Source organism: Hippopotamus amphibius, chromosome 1 (genome assembly GCF_030028045.1).
Source record: "Hippopotamus amphibius kiboko isolate mHipAmp2 chromosome 1, mHipAmp2.hap2, whole genome shotgun sequence".
Lineage (NCBI taxonomy): Eukaryota > Metazoa > Chordata > Mammalia > Artiodactyla > Hippopotamidae > Hippopotamus > Hippopotamus amphibius.
The window spans coordinates 163,921,597-163,942,767 of record NC_080186.1 but is presented as its reverse complement, the minus strand read 5'-3'; the positions used below and the strand labels follow the sequence as shown (position 1 = coordinate 163,942,767).

The window sequence follows — 21,171 nt, the reverse complement described above, 5'->3', positions numbered from 1 at the left end:
AACTGAAGACAGCCTAAGATACCTCTGGGACAATGTTAAACGCATGAACGTTCGCATTATAGGGGTCCCAGAAGGAGAAGAGAGAGAGAAAGGACCTGAGAAAATACTGGAAGAGATTATAGTTGAAAACTTCCCTAACATGGGAAAGGAAATAGCTACCCAAGTCCAGGAAGCACAGAGAGTCCCAGGCAGGATAAATCCAAGGAGAAACATGCCAAGACATATAGTAGTCAAATTGACAAAAATTAAAGACAGAGAAATATTATTAAAAAGCAACAAGGGAAAAACGACAAATAACATACAAGGGAGCTCCCATAAGGTTAACAGCTGATTTCTCAGCAAAAACTCTGCAAGCCAGAAGGGAGTGGCATAATATATTTCAAGTGATGACCGAGAAGAACCTACAACCAAGAATACTCTATCCAGCAAGGATCTCATTCAGATTCAATGGAGAAATCAAAAGCTTTACAGACAAGCATCAGCTAAGAGAATTCAGCACCACCAAACCAGCCCTACAACAAATGCTAAAGGAACTTCTCTAAGCGGGAAACATAAGAGAAGAAAAGGACCTACAAAAACAAAAACAAAACAATTAAGAAAATGGTAATGGGAACATACATATCAACAATTACCTTGAATGTAAATGGACTAAATGCACCAACCAGAATACACAGACTGGCTGAATGGATACAAACACAAGACCCATATATATGCTGTCTACAAGAGACCCACTTCAGACCTAGGGACACATATAGATGGAAAGTGAGGGGATGGAAAAAGTTATTCCATGCAAATGAAAATCAAAAGAAAGCTGGAGTAGCAATAGTCATATCAGATAAAATAGACTTTAACATAAAAAATGTTACAAGAGACAAGAAAGGACATTACATAAAGATCAAGGGATCCATCCAAGAAGAGGAGATAACAATTATAAAGATATATGCACCCAGTATAGGAGCACCTCAATACACAAGGCAAATGCTAACAACTATGAAAGAGGAAATGCAAGGCAGAAATAGAGACACAGGTATAGAGAACTAACACATGGACACCAAGTGGGGAAAGCAGAGAGGGTTGGGGGGGAATGAATTGGGAGATTGGGACACCAAATTGTAAACTCTAAATATATGCTGTTTATTGTCTGTTATCTGTATCTCAATAAAATTTCTTAAAAAAAAAAAAAAAAAAAGAAATACTTTTGCTGCATCCCATAGGTTTTGGGTCATCGTGTTTTCATTGTCATTTGTTTCTAGGTATTTTTTGATTTCCTCTTTGATTTCTGCAGTGACGTCTTGATTGTTTAATAGCGTATTATTTAGCCTCCATGTGTTTGTATTTTTTACAGTTTTTTTCCTGTAATTGATATCTAGTCTCATGGCATTGTGGTCAGAGAAGATGCTTGATACGATTTCAATTTTCTTGAATTTACTGAGGCTTGATTCATACCCCAAGATGTGATCTATCCTGGAGAATGTTCCGTGTGCACTTGAGAAGAAAATGTATTCTGTAGTTTTTGGATGGAATGTCCTATAAATATCAATTAAGTCAAGATGGTCTGATGTCTCATTTAGAGCTTGTGTTTCTTTATTTATTTTCTGTTTGGATGATCTGTCCATTGGTGTAAGTGGGGTGTTAAAGTCTCCTACCATTATTGTGTTACTGTTGATGTTCCCTTTTATGGCTGTTAGCATTTGCCTTATGTACTGAGGTGCTCCTATGTTGGGTGCATAGATATTTACAATTGTTATATCTCCTTCTTGGATTGATCCCTTGATTATTATGTAGTGTCCTTCCTTGTCTCTTGTAATAATCTTTAGTTTAAGGTCTAATTTGTCTGATATGAGTATTGGTACTCCAGCTTTCTTTTGATTTCCATTTGCATGGATTTTCTTTTTCCATCCCCTTACTTTCAGTCTGTATGTGTCCCTATGTCTGAAGTGGGTTTCTTGTAGACAGCATATATAAAAGTCTTATTTTTGTATCCATTCAGCCAGTCTGTCTTTTGGTTGGAGCATTTAATCCATTAACATTTAATGTAATTATTGACATATATGTTCCTAGTACCATTTTCTTAATTGTTTTGGCTGTGTTTTTGTATGTCTTTTTCTTGTCTTGTGCTACTGCCTAGAGGAGTTCCTTTAGCAGTTGTTTTAAGGCTGGTTTAGTGGTGCTGAATTCTCTTAACTTTTGTTTGTCTGTAAAGCTTTTCATTTCTCCATCAAATCAGAATGAGATTCTTGCTGGGTAGAGTATTTTTGGCTGTAGGTTTTTCTCTTTCAAGACTTTAATTATCCCCTGCCACTCCTTCTGGCCTGCAGAGTTTCTGCAGAAAGATCAGCTGTTATCCTTATGGGTTTTCCCTTGTATGTTATTTGTTGCTTTTCTCTTGCTGCTTTTAATATTTTTTCTTTGTGTTTAATTTTCGTTAATTTGATTAACATGTGCCTCGGTGTGTTTCTCCTTGGGTTTATTCTGTATGGGACTCTCTGCACTTCTTTGACTTGGTTTACTATTTCTTTTCCCATGTGGGGGAAGTCTTCCATCATAATCTCCTAAAAATATGCAATGCTTCACAAATTTGCATGTCATCCTTGTGCACGGGCCATGCTAATCTTCTCTGTATCATTCCAATTTTAATATATGTGCTGCTGAAGTGAGCACCAGAGTGATGATTCTTAAGTACCAATCTGGTGATGCGACTCCCATGCTTAAAACCTCCATCTTCTCCCCACCTCCTAGGGCATCATGTGAATGCTTAGTTTTGGTGTTAAACTGACTGAGCCTGTCTTCACTGGGTCACTGTCTGTCTGCTTCCCTGTCAAACCTCCCCAACACACACATCCATGCATGCACACACACACACCCTTATGCATGCACATACACACATACACTATGTACACACACCCCCATGCACTCGCACACGTGCACACACACACTGACCACCCACACCAAATATTTTTGCTCTAGCCACCCTTGCTACTTCCCAGAGCCCACCAGGCGTTCTGTAGCCCTGTGCCATCATGTGGATTTTTCCCCAATCTGAAACACCTTTATTCCCACTCATATTTCTCCCCTCTGCCCCATAAGGCCTTCTTCAAGGCCCAGTTCAAAAGTCCCCTCCCCCAGAAAGTCTCCTGGGGCCCTTCCATAGGCAGTCAGGCTGCACTCTCAGCCCAGCATGGTCCCGTGATCACTTCTGGTCAGGCTCCCTGACTAGTCTCCACGCAAGCACCTTGATTCCACCAGACCAAATGCTAAGATGCTACTATGATTCAGATAGGACCTGGGGTACACCCAAGCTAAAAGTCTTGGAGCCCAACCTGGACACCTCCCTTCCCTGCCCTCACCACTTCTCCCCATCACTCCAGTCCTGCTGATTCTATCGCCAGCCAGCCATATGAGCCCCTTACACGTGCCATGCAAACTCAAGTCTAAATGACTTGGTAAACGCTTTCTATCTACAGAGCAAATGTCTGCCCCTTGTCCAAGCTTCAAATTGACTGCTTTCTGTGAAGTTTCTCCTCCCTCTGGGAGGCCTACCCCAAGCAGAATTAACCAGGACATTATTTGTTCCAACACACACCTTGGTCAGACCCAACTGTGACCATCACCACAGCACAAAGCAGTTTGTTTTGTGTGTCTTCCTCAATAGACTGTACACTCCTCAAGGGTAGTGACTGTCTCTTTCTTATTTGTGATCCTGATGCTTGGAAACATGGCTGACCCTCATCACATGGGTGTGCTCAGTGAAACAAGTGAATTTATTAATTTGGACCTTTAGAACTTTCTCCCTTTATTTCTGGAAATTATTAGCACTAACCAGAAGACAATAATAGCATGTTGTTTAAGCAATAAGACTTCGACCGACTAAAAAAATCCTAATTCAGACTTGAAAAAAACAATTAGCAAAGAGGTCTAAAGACCGCAGAGAAGTGGGTAGGGAGGACCCTGTGCATCTGAGGGCTGAAGGACCCCCATCCTCTCGAAGTGAAATTGTCTCCAAAGCTGGGGGATGGCCTCTGAGGCAGAGGTTCCAAATTCCCAGCTGATAGTAATTTTCAAACTCGGGAATGAGAAATGAGAATTCTCAAGAACTCTCAAGAATTGCTGAAATAATAAGTTGTTCTATCTTCTCAATACTATTTATGCACTTTTTAAAACAAATAGGAAATATTAAGTTTAGTTGTAATTATAAAGAAATGTAGCTTAAAGTTAAAACTCAAATACTAGAAATTGCCAGCAAACTTTATTGGGTAGTATTCAAATAATGTGATATTTGGGTCTTCTAGCAAGTTAACGGAACTGCACAGAATCACATGTTGATACCTGTTCTAAAGCTACTTTTTGGAACACCACTCAGAGGGTTTCTATAAGGTATACTATGCAAATACCTTTATCAATATTCATTTTATTTACAAGAGCAACTCACCACTAGCAGCAGAGTGGATGACGACTATATTCTTATAAGACAGCAACAGCTACAAGACCAGATCATGACTGCTCTTTCCTGTCCCAGCTTCTGGAAATGTCAACCTTAACCTTGAAGTCCACACATCAACATTTCCCACTCTAGCTTCCTACTGGACCCTGCTGCTCCTCACTCAGAGATCCCTACGCTCACCAATCAAGGCAAGTCACAAACCCTGCCACTTCCCCAGCTGACAAGCAAGGGAGTCTTTGATGACATGAGTTGTGACCCAGTATTTCTCTTGACCATGGGCAGAGTAGGGCCCTAATCAGGGCCCAGAATAAAACAGTATCAGAACAAAGACTTCTAGAGTAATTTTTCCAGCAATAAATACACACGCACGTATAAATTTCCTGACATCAATCCCACAGGATGAAATTCAACAATGTGTCAAAAATATTTGAACGATGCAGCAGGGGCAGGGGCTGCTAAAAATTGCTGACCTTTTTTTTCAGTTATTGAAGACCTCTTCATTTTATTCAGTAGACTGTGCATTCTAACATGTTTGCATAACTTTTGATAGAACTGTTTTACTCTGCATATGAACAGCTGGTAAAAGAGGAAAGCAATTCCAGATCACAAATAGTAGCAGCAGCACTCCAGTTGTTTTATGTGACTGCTCCAATCCAGTCAAAACGCTCTGAACACATCTCCCTGACTCTTCACCCAAGACCACTCCCTGGGGGTAGATGCTGTCATTAACCCATTGTATAGAAGGGAAAAACAGAGGCCTACCTAACCAGTCTCAGTCCCTTCTTCTCTGTCCTGTCTTTGTCCTCTCATCAAATCTCTATGGCAGACCTGTCAGCTCAGAGGCCTGGAGAACCCACCCAGGAACCAACCCTTTCCAGTAATCACAGTGTCTGTTTGTTGGCAGCCAGCATTACTGCATTTTATTTTCATGTTAATAGCAAACTGTCCATTGAAAACCAAGATTGAATTTGTTTGCAAAATCAGAACTAATTGCTTCTGAAAGAAGGATGGAAGATACTCTGATAGTTGACATGGTGGCTATTTTGAACCAGAGACAAAATAATGAATGTTAATTGAAACAAAAAACATGTTAACCATTGAAATAATCTGTCCTGTAAAATGAGGCTATAATTCCTCCATTGTTAGGGTTATTTGAGTCATTATACTAAGTCATAAAATTACACAGGAGGAGCATAATGGCCTGTGTCATTTACAAATGCTGCTTTGTGAGAGAGAGACAGGCTCCCACGTGAGACATGCTCCATTCTGGTATCCGTGGGCTCAGGAGTCTCCATCCTTTTCCTAATGAAGAAGGTCCCAGACACAAGATGCTGTCCAAAGAAAGTTCGAGTTTCCTCGTAAACAGATGTCTATTAGAGGACTGTGGAAAGAACACCCAGTCTCCATGGAGTAACTATTGTGCACCTTGGAGTGTTCTAAGCACTACTGAGCACTCACATGGTACAAACACAAGCTGTTTACAGAAGCTTGAATTTTAAAAGGGCAAATGTATAATAATGATAATAGCAGCTAAACATTTATTGAGGACGTATTATCCTGCTGGTACTAGTATTGTTACTACCAGCAACAATAAGTAACACGTTTTGAGCTCTCACAATGTTCCAGGCATTGTTTTAAGCCCTTTACATGAACTGTCACATTGACTCCTCCCAACAGCTCTAAGGAGAAAAGTGATGGTAGAACATGGGAAGATGTGTAGGGAGTGAATTGGGGAGACTTCATGAGCAAAGCAGACCTATGGGGATGGGAAGGACACAGACTTGCAAGGTGGGCCCCGGTTATCAGGGTGGAACATCTACTCATCCACTGATTCAAGCCTGTACATCACTCACAGGAAAGCCAGCGCCCTTGTGTGGCTTCACTCCATCTGGCTTGGACCAGGTAAGGAGGCTGAGGGTTTGATATATCCTAGGTCAAGGCTCAAATGCATCAGAAGAGACAAGCAGGCGCCAGAATGAGCAGAGAGCCATCGGTCCCCAGGCAGGTTTCCAAACCAACACCAAGCCAGCTTTCTAAAGCACTTTCAAACCCATAGGAAAAATACATGTTTAAAGTTTTTAGAGCAGAATCAGAGCCACCAAAAAGATATGTGCCTGGTATGGATGTAATACCAAAAGCAGGAACATCTCTCTGGGTGTATGTGAATGTCAACCTCTGGACTGCCGTTCACTTCAACTTGAGCCTCCATGACCTGACTTTCACTTGAACTGTGTAATGGCCCAGGCAGCTGGGGAAGCATCTAATCTTCATAGATGATAAGATTCAATAGCCAGAGGAGAGTTTCCAAAAACACTGTACTTGCATGTGTAAAATAGCTGAAATGAATTAAGAGGGAACACACCATCAGCCAGGTAGGACTGAGGGTGTGAGAAAGGGAACTTTCCCTTTGCTACTCTATATGTCTCGTATTTGACTCTCTTACAACCATGTATTGCTGGTTTAGTTCATTCAAAATGTAAAAAAGGAACACATTCTCAGAATTTTTAAAGAAATGCATGTTGTCAAGCCTACCCCTGCCAGCCCTTCACTTCTCCAGTGGTTCTTAAAAAAGCCAAGGTGATGGAAATAGAAGAAAGATCACCCAGGTGCAGGAAGGAGGGCTGAAAAAAAGGGAGTTCACCTGGATAAAAGCCCCCTGACCAGTCCTCAAAGGCTTCAGTGAAGAGCAAGGGGTCAGATCTATCTGAACTAAGTTTCTACATTACTATATTTTCAGGGCCTATTTAAGCGAAGCTATCGAAACCAAAGGTATAAATATTCCAAAAGTGGTTAGGATCCTAGAGACAGTCTACTTTTCCAGTAAACATTTATTATATACCTACTATGTGTCAGAAATTGGGCAAAGAATTCAGAGATAATGCTAGCATTGTATTAAATGTTATTCCTACAACACACATTACACGTAACAATTCTTAGTAAGAATAATGATATTTAATTACTCTGAATGGCTGAGTTTATTTAGCGGCAGGTGTTACCTTAACTGCTTGTATGCTTACTCACATCTTGAGACAATATAGTCTCACAGACTGCTAACTTACCCAAGAAAATTCCTACGTGGCAAGAAATTGGCTGTAATTTCAGGACCCCCATCACCACCCTCAAGCCACTCTACACTGAAGAGTGTCAGGACCACTTTGTGGGCATAACGGGCAAGAGACAAAAAAGGAAAGGAGCTTGCCAGATTACAAACCCAAATCTCGGGTGTCCCTCACATTTCTGGACATTACTTGAATCAAGGTTTCCTTATACTTGAAACCAAACAGATATGTCCAGGGATCCTAGTCAAACCTACTTCTCATCTAAACTCTCAATGCCCTCAGCGTTTCCTGACCAGATCATGAAGATTAGCAGGCTGATGTGATTATGTAAATTTCACTAAGTGGCCGGAGCCTCTGTGCCTGCAGTCACCTTCCATTAAGGCAACTGCAGAGCATGGCCACTGGCACCAAGAGGTTCTGTGAGGCAGAGATGGTGGGGTTTTAAACCAAAGTTCAGCTTGTTGAAAAGCTCAGCCACTGGGACCTGCAGGCAAAAGCAGGTGGGTGCACACCCCCCCCCCCCCCCACACACACACACACGGGCTCCAACTAAAATTCTGCTTTGTTAACAAAAAGTGCCGAGCCAGCGGTGTAATAGCAGCTATTAGAGAAACGTGAGTGAACAGTTGAGCTTTCTTTATTCCCTTAGGATAATGGGTAGCGGTGTACCGTTTTAAAAATCCATTTCTGCCTACTAAAAGGGGGCAGAAGAGAAACTGTTACTATTACCCACGGACCTTTGGCATCCCCATTTGATTTCTTGTTTGCCGATTGTCTCTGCTTGCTGGCCCAAGAAAGCGAGGTCCCTTTCTAGCCCTGAGAACTTAGAGGAAATCTTTAGCAATGGACACGCTAATTAGAAAAAAATCAAATGATAAGCAAGTAAGCCCAGGGTTGAGAATTTCTATTGCCTCCCTCTCTGAGTGTTCACCATCTTACCTCTTCACACAGGGGCCAGAAGTACTGAGGGTTTTGCTACCACGGCTTCCAGCTAAGTGTGTGTGAGCTTAGGTGCGCACACGAGGGTGAGTACAGGCATGTGCAATTCTATTGCTGGTTCTGCTGCTATTACCTTAGAAAATATGCGCTTGCGTTCCTGGGGGGCAATTAATTATTATGGGATATGTGTATGAGGGGAAAAATAGCCACATTTGTTTTCTAGTCACCAGCAGCAAAGCAACTCCATTCTGGGAGGGCTGCATATGATCTACTGCAGGAAGAACAAGTCAGCAAAATGAAGCAGAGGAGGGTAGATGGTATCAGGGATACTTGCCTTTTTAGCACAGGCCCAGAGACAGGCTGGAAGCTCATAGAGACATGGATCCAAGGAGATCCAGCTGAACACCATCATCTACAAACCATCAACATGGCGCCATTCACCAACAGCGCCGCAGCATGCAGCACCATGACATCTGCATCATAACTTTCACCTGATCTGAAAGCTTTCTTCACAGTCAAGGTCAGAGCCCCTGAAAGGCTCCTTCTACCCTCTGCAGCCCTCACTGCTAGGGAATTTCCTGGGTGGGGGGCCAAGAACTAAGCCTAGCCCCCTTGGTCTTGTGTTTTCTCCAACGCTTACCTTCTCCTGCCAGGTTCCTCCCACCCTCTCCCAAGGGCCGGCTCCAATGCTACTCCTCTCAGAAGGTGTCTCAGACAGCCCCTCCCCTTCCCCTGAGCATGCTTGTCCCATGTTCCCAGTCCCTTGTTCATGCCCTGCAGTTCTTTTTATCACTGGCCACCTTGGACTATGCTCATTCAGGTACCCAGCTGCTCCCATGTACAGACATGATGCTCAAGGATGTGTTGGCACAGGAAGCAGTAACCCTGTGTCCTAATGCTATTCCAGAGTAGAATCTGGACCAATGTATAGAAGTCAGAAAACCCTCTGACTCAGTATAAGGAAGATATCTCACATAGAGAGTGAGAGCTGTTTAAGGACAGAGGGTCCAACTAGGAAGGGGAGAGAGGCTCCCAATATTGCAAGAGTTCAAACAGAGGTCACCTAGAGGAAGGGAATTCTACAGAAGGCACATTTTGATTTGTCTAAGCATTCTTCTATGATAGACAATGAGGGAGGTTGTTTCTATTTCTTTAATATTGTAGTTAAGTGTACTGAACATCCTTGAATATAAATCTTTATGTGTATCTTTATTTACTTCCATGAGACAGAGTCTCCAAAATGGAACCATGGGGCCAATGAGGCCAAAATACCCACCAGAAATGTTAAACCAATCTGCACCCTTCAGGGAGTATCACTCCATTATTCCAACCTACCACTCTGGAGATATCTACCAAGTACGGCTCTGAGACCTGTTCTGCAGCGAAGTGTTTAGATTCACCACCAAAGGCCCATAGGTAATCAACAGAGCCATTAAGAGCAGCAAGCCACCTTCACCCCATAACACAAAGTGAGAAAAAAAAAATGGCACATGGAGAAACTGCTTAAGTTAGAGAGTGAGCTGATTAGCAGGAAATCACATGTCACCTCAGCATGCCCCAATAAGTGTGCAGGTGCACTGTGGGCTCACACACAGCAGCAGCTCATCACCCAGCCCCTCTGCACCACGATCCTCCCCGGGACAGAAGAGGGACCCATGAGAACGTTGCCCACTGCCTTTCAGGCTTCCTCCCAGCTGAGCGGGCACCATGGGCTGCAGGCAGTCCTCTTCTGTCTTCTCAAGGACAGGAAGGGTCAGTCCCACGGGCCAAGGAGCAGAGGAGTCTCTCCTCAGAGAGAAGAGATTCTGGAGCCTGCAGCCCTCCTGGGTGAAGTAGGAGAGAAAATTTAGGCCAGACACTAAGGAGCCTCGGGGGAGTCATGGAAAGCTACAGAGGCTACGCTCATGAGAGCTGGCAGAGTGGGTCCCCAGTATGCACCCTTTCCCTTTTTCCTTCCTGAAGGCAGATCCAAAGGCCATGCTGCAGCCCTGCAACAAACACAGACCCCCCGCTCGGAGAGACTTGAGGGATTGATGAGATGGGTGACACCTCATCACCATCAAGGCCAAGTCTGTGGCCCCACACGACAGCTGACCTTCAGATATATCTAGTCACGTAGCACGGAGGGAGGGAGGGCAAAGACGCAAGGCTCTAAGGAAGCCAGCCACCAGGACCAGGCAGGGAGCAGGGCCTGGGGATGAGGCCCTCTCTTAAGAACAGCGCCACTTCCATACCACAGTGACATACGTGTTACCTCCACATTCCCTGTGGGGTTTCACAGGTGCTTGCTCTGTATTTTCCTGTGTCTAGGAATGTGGTAAGTTCTATGCAGAAAAACAAGGGAAATAGGATGCACGCCTGCCCTCACAATATGAAGAGCCCTAACCCTTCCTCAGAGCATCACTGTACAAGTCAGCTGACCTATCAGGAGCTTCTAACGAAGGCCATCAGCCTGGCTCTGCATCCTCAGCTCCTTTCTTGACTCAACTGATTCATTCATCCATTAAGTATGTTGCGAACACCTGCGGAGTACCAAGACCTGGAGTTACACTCCAGAGGGAACTATGCATTACAAGGAAGTGAGATGAGCATGACTGGGGTCTGGGTGGGGGATGTACTCTGCTGGAAGGAACTCACTAACCACGACAACGGACACCAACCAGTCAGAACATGGAAAAGGGTAGGGCCTTTGCAGATGTGAGCTCACGTGAGGCCGGAAAGGATCATCACCCCACCTGATGGTTCCTTGAGCAACTGGAGGCTCAGATGGGAGACTTTCATTGCACACCTACTATGTTCCAGCATTATTTTAAGGTCATCCTCTGATAAGAAAATGCAGATTCCACGTAGGAAAGCGTCTAGAGGACAGAGTGGCCCTATGCACAGAAGATGGGCTTCGGGCAGCCCTGCCCTGGTTCCCCCATCTCTGCCACGTAAAGGTTGTGCAGGATTGAGCAAGTCACAGAGCATCTGAGCCAGCATCCTCACATGCTCTTAAACTACTAGGAATACTAGTAAATACCACTGGTTCATGCTACCCCTTCCCTGCTTCTACCCATGGTCCGGCCGCAGCTGCATAGGGAAGTGGCTTCTTGGAATTTTAACTTCAGTTCCTGGGATTTTTTACCTTCTAGCCTAGATTGTATGCACTGTGTCCCTCGTCCCCTGGGCTACAAGCTCCGAAGAGGGGAGCTTTCGGATCGTCTCGTGAGCACACGCACACACACGCACACGGACACCCAGCATCCACCAGCTCCTCTCACATAGCACACCATCTGGCTGGAAGAACAAGAATTCAAGAAAGTTCGGTCAATATTTTCTTGTCAATTATATTATAAAGAACTCTTACCAGATCGTTAACAATGGTCATTTTAAATCTTCAATTCATAGACAATTGTCATTTTATTTGGATGCTTTCTTGAAAGCTTTTGCAATAAATTATAATCCAAAAGTAATAATGAAAAAACCAGTCCACCCTAAGCCACACTTTTATGTCACTCTCTGGCTTAAAGCCACGTAAAACTTCCTTTCAAACCTGGCCTAAGAGCCAACCCTGTCCATGACCTTCAAGGCTCTGCAGGATCGGAGCCTGCCCCTCTCCCCAGCCTCATGCAGCCAGGCCCCCTCCATCACTGCCTTCCTGTAGCTCAGGCTTCTCTCCTCTCACTTCCTTTAGGACACCAACACCCTTCCCCTTCCCAGGGCCTTTGCAAAGGCTGGTCCCCCCTCCAAGAACACTTCTCCTTACTCTGTATTCTCTCCCCAGCTGGCACCTTTCATCCCCTTCAACTAACCTAAAATGGCTCTCTTGTGAATCTTATCCTACGTAATGCATAGCACAATTTATATGATACTTTTCTTTATACAGCAGCTGTCTTTTCCAACAGACTTTAATCTCCACAAGGGTAGACTGTATCCATTCATCACAGAATTCCGAACACACGGCAGTGCCTGGCAAGTGGAAAGCACCATAAATACTTGCTAAATAAAGAAATGATCATGGATTCCAACTTTGTGGAATCTGAACTAGTGACCTTTAACCCACCATCACCAGTGCATGAGAGCCCGTTTCTGAGAACTAGTCCTGCCAATGTGATGACAGGAGGGACTCAAGCCTGAAAGCCCTTCATCACCATCACCATCACAGATGGCCTCCCTGGTTCCTGCCAAGTGAAGGACACTAGTTCCAGGCTGGAAGGGAGCCCTGTCACTTTGCCCTCCACTTGGGAATCCTCACAGCCATGAAGGTGTGAGCCAAAGCCTCCTCCCTTGCATCAAATAAATGGGATGCAGGACACCCCAGCACCCCAGCTGCAGCAGGACCATGGAAAAGACAGGCTGGAATAGGGGCCTTCCACTCCTCAGTAAAAGAGCCACATTCATTTCAGTGGGTACCTGTGAAAAACATCACTTAAAAGTATGCCTTGGAAAGGTACCAAGGTCCCCAAACTAATTAACTTTCATCTCTCCTGTCCCTCTGTGCATGGAAGGCCTTGCCGTCTGCCCATCCCCTCTGTGAGGAACATTAAAGACAGGACATTAGCTTGAGAACATTCTGTTTAAAACAGAAGTACATCTAAAGATAGCCTCGGATGCCCATCTAAATCATCCCAAGTCCATTTTCTGGCCCCAGAACCCTCATGGTCAGTGCCCCAGATGGGCCCTACTCTGGTGCCGGATATCCATAAAGAATGTCTTTCATGGTTCATTGGTTGAATTAATCTGATATAAAATGTCTAAACTGGGAACCTGTGAGTTGGGCTCTTGATGAGTTTCGGCAGAGCAGCAAGCGGGCCACAGTAGATTTATTAATAACAAAGGCGAAGGAAAGAAGTTTAAGAAAATTAAAACAGAAATAAATTAAAGGAGGAAAATCAATCTGATCACTTCTGTAAAAGATGATGATGTGTCCTGAGGCCACAGCAGCTCCCCTGGATACCAGGACACTGCTCTCTCTAGACCCTGGAAAGTGGCCCAGAATGTGCAGGCAACACACACCTTTGGTGAGTTGCAGGGGGGCTTGAGCTTGTCTGTTTCCTCATGTTTAAGGGTGGATGTGCTAATATGACGATTCACACCTCTGTGGCACCCAGCAAGCCCTGAGCCTTGGTGGAAATCACGCCTCGCGATGACCTCTCCAAAACCGGCACACCTACCTCAACCTGCTCTTTCTAACCCATTTCAATTTGATGCATGAAACATGCCCCTCTGTGCGTTCCTTAACATGCAAAGGCACCAAGAAGCACAGCAACTGCAGCCCAGTGATCTGGGGAAGAACCACAGAGCAGGGTGGTGCACTTAATGCTGTCTAACAAAGACCGGGAGGAAATGCGAGAGCAGCGTTCAACCAGTCTCTGGCCCTGTCAACAACCACTCCCATTCCCACAGATGCTCAGCTCACTAGCTCTCCAGCAGCTTTGCACCTGGGCACATGCACCTTCTGAGAATTCCACCACAAAACATTCTCCATCTCCTCCAGACTGTACCTGATTAAAAAAAAAAAAAAAAAAGACAAGGATCCAGTGCTTGGGGTCTATTAGAAACTGAACTGCCCTCTCTGGAAGGAGGCCCTTCTCCAGCACTGCAGCCCGGGAGGCAGAGATGGCAGCCTGGTGGAGGCTGCTGGAGAGGATTCTAGCAGGGCAGAGGCTCTGGTCCTTGAGAGCCTCACCTAGAAACTGCCCAACCAGGCAGAAGGCCATGAGATGAACCAGAAGGCCTCGCCAGGTAACCCTGCCCTCATCCACTCCTGTCTTCAGACGTAACACTGCTTTGGCACCAGCAGCGTGGTTTAAAAAAAAACAAAACAAAACAAAAAAGGAAACCAAGACAGGGCAAGATATGGGTCTGGGACAATTTACCGGCAGTCGTGATTTTGATGTATTTTTAATGCATTTATAAAACTTGCCTAGTGAATCTCCCTTCCAATGTAAGATCTGCCTCTCACTCCTCTCCGCTGCTCCAAGGGACTAAAATTCCACACAATTATTCACATCTCCATTATGAATTGTTTTTCACTCTCTGCTGCTTTGGTCCTCAAGTTCGTCTAATCAATACCCTGAGCTTCAGAGAGGAAAAACAAAGGCAGAGGGAAGGTAACTGGCTTGCCTGAGCTGTGAAATCTTGCTCAGTGAACCTCAGGAGCAGCTGAGTCCTCATGGGCAGAGGCATACAGTCCTTCTGCTCTTAAAAAAAAAAAAAAAAAAAAAAAAGGCTGCAGTGAAGTAATTAAATATCTCTGTGTTTAAGTGACATGTAGTTTGAATGACTGCTTTTGGAAAAACCACAAAGGGGAGAAATGAATCCAGAATTATTGCTTTTGGCGCAGAAAGGAGGAAACAGGGTTAATACCCAGGACCCCACCAATCGCTCTATAAGAGGCTAGAGTTAGAGAAGGCCCCAGGCCTGTGGGCAGCGGGCATCTAGGATAAGGAACAGACTGGCTGGTGGGCTGCTAGGCTGCAGCACTGCAGGCAAAAGCAAACTAGGCAGTGAGAGCTCACACCCACGGCTCCACAGCAGAGGAAGCTGTATGGCATCCCTCCATCCTGCTTCCAAACCTGCCCCTTGCAGCCCTGGGCAACCAAGGGAGGTATTTATGGAAACTCAATAGTCCCATCTGTAAAATGGGGATTATAGTACAGACCCGCAGACCACTGTGGGAAATCAGAAAGGTCCCTTCTGTTAAGTGAGCCTAACGTGGCAGGTGGTCAGTGAGTGGCAGTTCTGGAACCAACCACTCTCCCTATGTTTTCCTCAGTGCCCAGTAGTAGGTATCTGCAAAACAACAGACCAAGTGGTGGTTTTTCTGTTTAGAATGGTGGCTGATTCAGAAGTGGGCCCAGACTCAGAGCTCTGCAGCAATGATTCCACAAATAGCCTAGAAATAGCACCAAGCCCTCATTAGCACCCTACCCAGAGAACATGGCAAATAAAGATCCCTCGAGGTTAGCACAGAACACAAAGCAATTCATAGGCCCCTTGGAGAAAGGGTATGAGCTACATAAATATAAAATCGTAGCAAGGGATGTGGGCATGATCACATTTTGCTTGGTAATTAGAAACAGTGCCTTGAACTGTGAAGCACCAGGAAGCCTAGGAATCACCCACCTTCCACGTGGCCATGTGTCTCCCAAACTCAGACAGACGTGTGTGTGTATAATCAACCCGTTCAAAGCCCCTGTAGCAGGAGGCAGTGCTTTGTTGTAAAACAAAACTGAGATGAAATAACCATCATCCTTTCAAATATCCTCTGAGAGTTTGGTATTTGAGTCACATTCTGTGATGTACTTCTCTCTGACCTCAGACACTTTGATTCTTTTTTTTAAGTTCACATAAAAGACAGAGAGCTCTCAGATTGGTCTACTGCACTGCCACCCTCGACTGGATCTGAATTCTTCGCTGGTGAGGAGAATTCGTTGTTATTCCAGATAATTAGGAAGTAGAGATAAAGGGCCATTACGTTAGAGAGGCCTGGCCCATTGGGAAGACCAGCTGTCAGCTCCTTGTTTAAAAGCAGATTAGTTCCCACTGCTCCCAGAAGGCTTCCGAGGGTGCACTCAGACACCAAAAGGTCCCACCCTGACATCCTTTCCTCCCGTTCACAATGCACGTGCAGAATTTGAGAATGCAGCTTGTCTGGAAAACTTAAAACAAATGCTTCAATTTTCCATTCTCCAAATGAAAATCAATGGCAACAGAGAGGTAAAATCAATGTTCAGCGCTCTGTAGGGAGAAGCCCTCCCCATCTCTCACCCTCCCAGAACAATAAATCAGAATGAGCCATCCCACTGGCAGCGAATTCCTGAGAGCAGATCCCTTGGCAGGTTGTATGACTTTCTGTCCACTTTTTTCATAAATCACACCCTAAGAGGGTATTTCTTTAAGAAGACCTAAGAGGATATTTCTAAAACTTAAGTCAGGAAGAGTAACACATTGCTGCATTAAAAACTCTTCTCCCCCAAACAAACCCATTTGCCAATAGGATCTTTGGCATCTAAGAGTAGAGGTTTGACTTAACTGTTTCCCCATGGTTCATTTTGTATTATCGAGCATTGGAGAATGCCCCGGCACCCCAATGACCTGACCCCCGAGACAATCAATCATCTGCTTTCTGTCGCCATACGTTAGCTTATATCCACTACAATTTCATGTAAATGAAAATCATACAATATAAATTTTCTGTCTTCTTTCACACAGCATAATTACTATAAGATTCGTCCAGGTTGTAGTATGTATCAATAGCTCATTCTTTTTTTTTTAATTGCTGAGTATTAATCCATTGCAATGAATATACCACAACTTGTTATCTATTCACCTGTTGATGGACGTTCGCGTTGTTTCCAGCTTTTAGCTATATAAGTAAAGCTGCTGTGAACATTTGTGAGTCTTTATATGGACATATGCTTTCATTATATATTCTAGAAACAAATCTTTTGTTGGACATACGTTTTGCAAATATTTTCTCCTAGTGTGGCTTGTCCTTTTATTAGTCTAACAGTGTCTTTTGAAGATCAAAGTTTTTACTTTTGATGAAATCCAATTTGTTGATTTTCTTTTCTTTTTTGGCATTTATGGTTCATGGTTTCCTTGTGTCCTATTTAAGAAACCTTTATCAAACCCAAGGTTACTGCTCTTGCTTTCTTCTAAAAGCTTTATCATCTTAGCTCTTATATTTAGGTCTATGATCCATTTCAAGTTAATTTTTTGCATTGTACCTTATACAATCGCTAAGATTTATACCTATAAAGTGCTATAGTATCATAAAATACTCATTTATATAATAAATATCAATTGAAGAGAGCCCAATACAAATTTTTATAGACAGTATTGCTTTTTGTCAATAAGCAAGTTTTAACAAAAACAAACCAATGGACAAAACCTACAACTAGAAGAAAGAATGGAAGGCAATGTGCTGGAATATTTTAATTACTGTTTTTAGATTATGTGACCATCAGCTATTTCCTGTTTCTTTTTACTTGTCTATACTTTTTGTGTTTTCTGTAATAAGCATCAACTACTGTGATATCAACAATAAATTAGAATATTAAGAAAAAGTCATTTAAGAGAAGGCTTCGTGACTCCAGGCTGCCTTCACGCTGCTCTTAAGTGCATAAACGGCCCCCGTGGAGCACCTAAAAGATGAACACACTACAAAGAATTTACCCTCTCCCAACCCCACTCAATACTGCTCAACAGCAGGAAGAGATGAAACACAGAATTTCCAAAGACAATCCTCCAATGGCAATGTGAATTTAGCGGAAGCCTCTCAATGAAACCAACTACAAAAGCAAATACTATCCTAATAAAAGGGAAGCGTTACAGCGGAGGGTAGGGGCTGGCTGCCCCACTCGGTCCTCCACTGAAATTGCTTGTCCAGCCGCCCTGACACTGTGCAGCCACAGATGCGTGTGTCAAACCGCTTCTCCACTCACTCAATCTCCGAGGGCAAAGAAAGCTAATGAAATTCTCTCGCAGATGCACTGTCTTCCCGTCTCAATCCGCTTGCACAGACAGCCCGAGTCTGCAGACTAACAACCAGCCCCAGGCCAGCCTGCTGCCTCTCCATGTGTGTGCGTTCCTGACTGCCTGGCAGGTGAGATTTACCTCGTGAGCTGCTGCAGAGGCCAGACTGGCTGACGGGATTGCCTACAGACGTTTCACAGAGAGAAAGATTACTTCCCTGATTGATGAACAAATAGAGTTGTCAACATGGCCTCCCTGTCAGAGGGGCCCCTGAAATGTTATGCGGAAGGACAGATGTTTCATCGGGGAAGGTGTCCAAGACCCTAATAAGAGGTATGCACTGGGCTGATATGGGCTGAGTAATTCAGCTAGGAGAGGGAGGGAGTGGGGAGGCTAGACCCACAACCACAGTGAATACCATTGTAGAGCCTCCCCTGGCGCAGGCCACCTCCCAAATCCTGATGACGGAGCGGGCATGCCCCTCAGTCAAAGCCTCCTCTTTGGGCTGTTTTTCCAGTGTATCTATCGTCAGAAATGTGGCCTTCTTCCAAGTCCTCACCTGCTGTGAATCACAAAGGGGGCAGCTGGCTTCCTCAGTCAGGAACTCCAAAGGCCAGAGCGAGAAATCAGGCAGGGCCCTTGGTGTGAGCTACTTTTTCTCAGGAGCACACAAATTGAGGGTTTTCTGGCTGACCTTCCAGAATGAATCAGGTAATAATAATACCTATTACCATAATTGTTTTAGTAATTGTAAGGCTAGTTGTCATCATGTGACACAAGACTATGTACCTTATACACCCCCATCTTCCTCACCTCTCACAAAAGAAATACACACAAAATGTCCTATGCAAGGATTAGTAAAACTAATAGTTTTATTAAACTTGCAGATAAGTTTTACTCTCTGAAAGAATTACTGAAGGATGTATCCCAGCAAATGGAAAGAGGAAAGGGGTAAGTACTTTCATTAAACCCGTTTTACAGGGAGAGCAACTCAATGATGGGTGATGACTTAGAGGGATGGGATGGGGGGGGGTGTCATGGGAGGGAGGGGATATGGGGATATATGTATAAATACAGCTGATTCACTTTGTTGTACAGCAGAAACTGGCACAACAGTTAAAGCAATTATATTCCAATAAAAAGCTTAAAAAATAAAACAAAACAAACAAACAACAAAACAAACCCATTTTACAGCTGGGAAAGCCCAGATTCAGAAAGGTAAGTAACTTGCCAAGGTCACATAGCTAGAAAGTAGCCAGCCTGGGAATGGAGCCTAGAATGGTCTCATTCCCAAAGCTATGCTCTTAGCCACTGTAATTCTGTGGCCACCAGGAGACGCAGGAGATGAGAATTAAGCCTTCAACACAAGCAAAAAAGTGGTGGTGCTTCCAACACAGAAACATGGCGTGCCCAGAAAAACACCATTTACACCTGGATATGCCTGAATACCAATGGGGTTGCTGCCTCTATCTCAAACAGATTTGAGCTTATAAATAAAAATCTTTTGTCTGGGACTTACAGAAAGGGCTGTATTCTAGGAGGAAACAGGCAATGGATTGCCCATGTTACACACACACACACACACACACACACACACACAAAACCAGATGGCTGAACAAAACAACACTATTCCAAAGAGTATTTATGTGCAGCAAAGGAGTTCACATTCTCCCTCCTTCAGAGAAGGAAGAAGTCATGTGTGGCAGGAGAATCTAGGAGCGTTTTCTCAGAATATGTATCCCTTAAAAGGATTTTTGAATAACAAAAAAAAAATTTGTTTTTCACATCCCATTCTGCAGTGAACTTGATTTTCCTTGAGGGTAGGAATAGGGTCTCTTGTTTACCTCTGCAGCCTCAGGGCCTAACACAGGCCTGGCACATAGTGGGTACTCAGTACCTGTTTGTTAAATGACAAGGAATGAATGGACAGACAAAACTGATCTGATGACAAGGCCAACACATGGTACTGATGAAAATCATAAGCTTTGGAGTTTGACAGTCCTGGGTTTGAATCACGGCTGCCACTTACTAGATATACAAGCAAATGACTAACTCCTCTCTCTGCCTCAGCTCTCTCATTTTTAGAATGAAGACAAAAATAAGTATCAACCTGACAAAATGGATGGAGGAATTCAAGGATGCAGGCTCTGAGCACAATGCCTGGCATATACTAGGGTTCAGGGGTGAGACCTATCTTTACTTCCAGGGATAACACTCCAGACTGGGGGAAGAGCAAACCATGTTATAATACCTTGAATCTCAGTCTTATGGAGACAAAGCTTGACTGCTTATAGGTGACCACAGAGACTATGTCTGTTGCTGCAGGTGCCATGTTTGCAGGGGCAGAGGGGGCGGGAGCTCTGCTCCATGCTGTCAGGGCCCCCCAGCCCCCCGTGCTGATTCTCTGCTGGACCATGCTGCCAGAGGATGGGAGCTCCCCACACATGTTCTGAGGAATCCACTGAGGGGACTCAGGGAAATTAAAGCATGTCCCAAAGCGGGCAGCCAAAGGGGCAAGCACTGCTCAGACTTCAAGAACTAAGACACGGGGCAGGACCCATCCTGCCTGGTCCAAGGGCCAAACCGGAACTAAGGAGCAAGTCACAGGGAGGCAGATTTCAGTGGGAATCAAGTTCCAGAAAGCCTGCTTTCTTTGTCTAAGGTTATGGTGCAGTGCAGGGGAATGGCAGAGGAAGTTGCCAAATCCAAGCGCGTGTAACTCCAATGGCCGTCGCAGTATCTCTCCATCGTACGGGCAGTAAAGGGAGAAGGGCAAAAATGACACTGAAATCACCCTTTTCCCACCCCCACCCCAACCAACTCCATTCTTAAAGCAAGCTTGTTGGGGTGGGTGGGTGGGCGGTTGGGGGTATGTTACACTGTATGACTGCAGGACTGAAGGTAGACCCGACGTAGCCTGAATTCAAAGGCTCTTCCTGTCATTTGCAAAAGCCTAAGCTCAGAGGATGCTGGGAATGGGTGGAGGGTAAGAGACAAAGGCTTTAGCAACCCTGAAGAGGAGGGGAGAGACTTCCCCTGGGCTGGGGTAGGGGGTATCAGGTGCTTCACCCTTAGAAAATCAAAAAACATGCTCTCAGAAGGAATGGTAGAGTAGCTGTCTTGAGGAGGCTGGACTCAGCCTGGCAAAGATACCCATGTCCCATGGAGCATGGACGCAGAGAACCCCCCACCCCCACCTCAAGGGACCGTAAAGGAGTATCATGGTGAGGATGTCAGTGGCAACCAGGAGACTAAAGGTACAGCCCA

At 44.6% G+C, this 21,171-nt stretch overlaps 1 protein-coding gene and 1 non-coding gene across 2 annotated transcripts in view; both read right to left on the bottom strand.

Annotated features, from left to right (window-relative positions):
* The window catches only part of SPOCK1 (SPARC (osteonectin), cwcv and kazal like domains proteoglycan 1), a 517,559-nt gene that overhangs the window by 141,565 nt on the left and 354,823 nt on the right, over window positions 1–21,171 (bottom strand). The window lies entirely within an intron of this gene.
* LOC130842410 (U6 spliceosomal RNA) lies at window positions 2,555–2,661 on the bottom strand. The gene has a single exon (XR_009050424.1). It is a non-coding gene; the product is annotated as a U6 spliceosomal RNA (small nuclear RNA).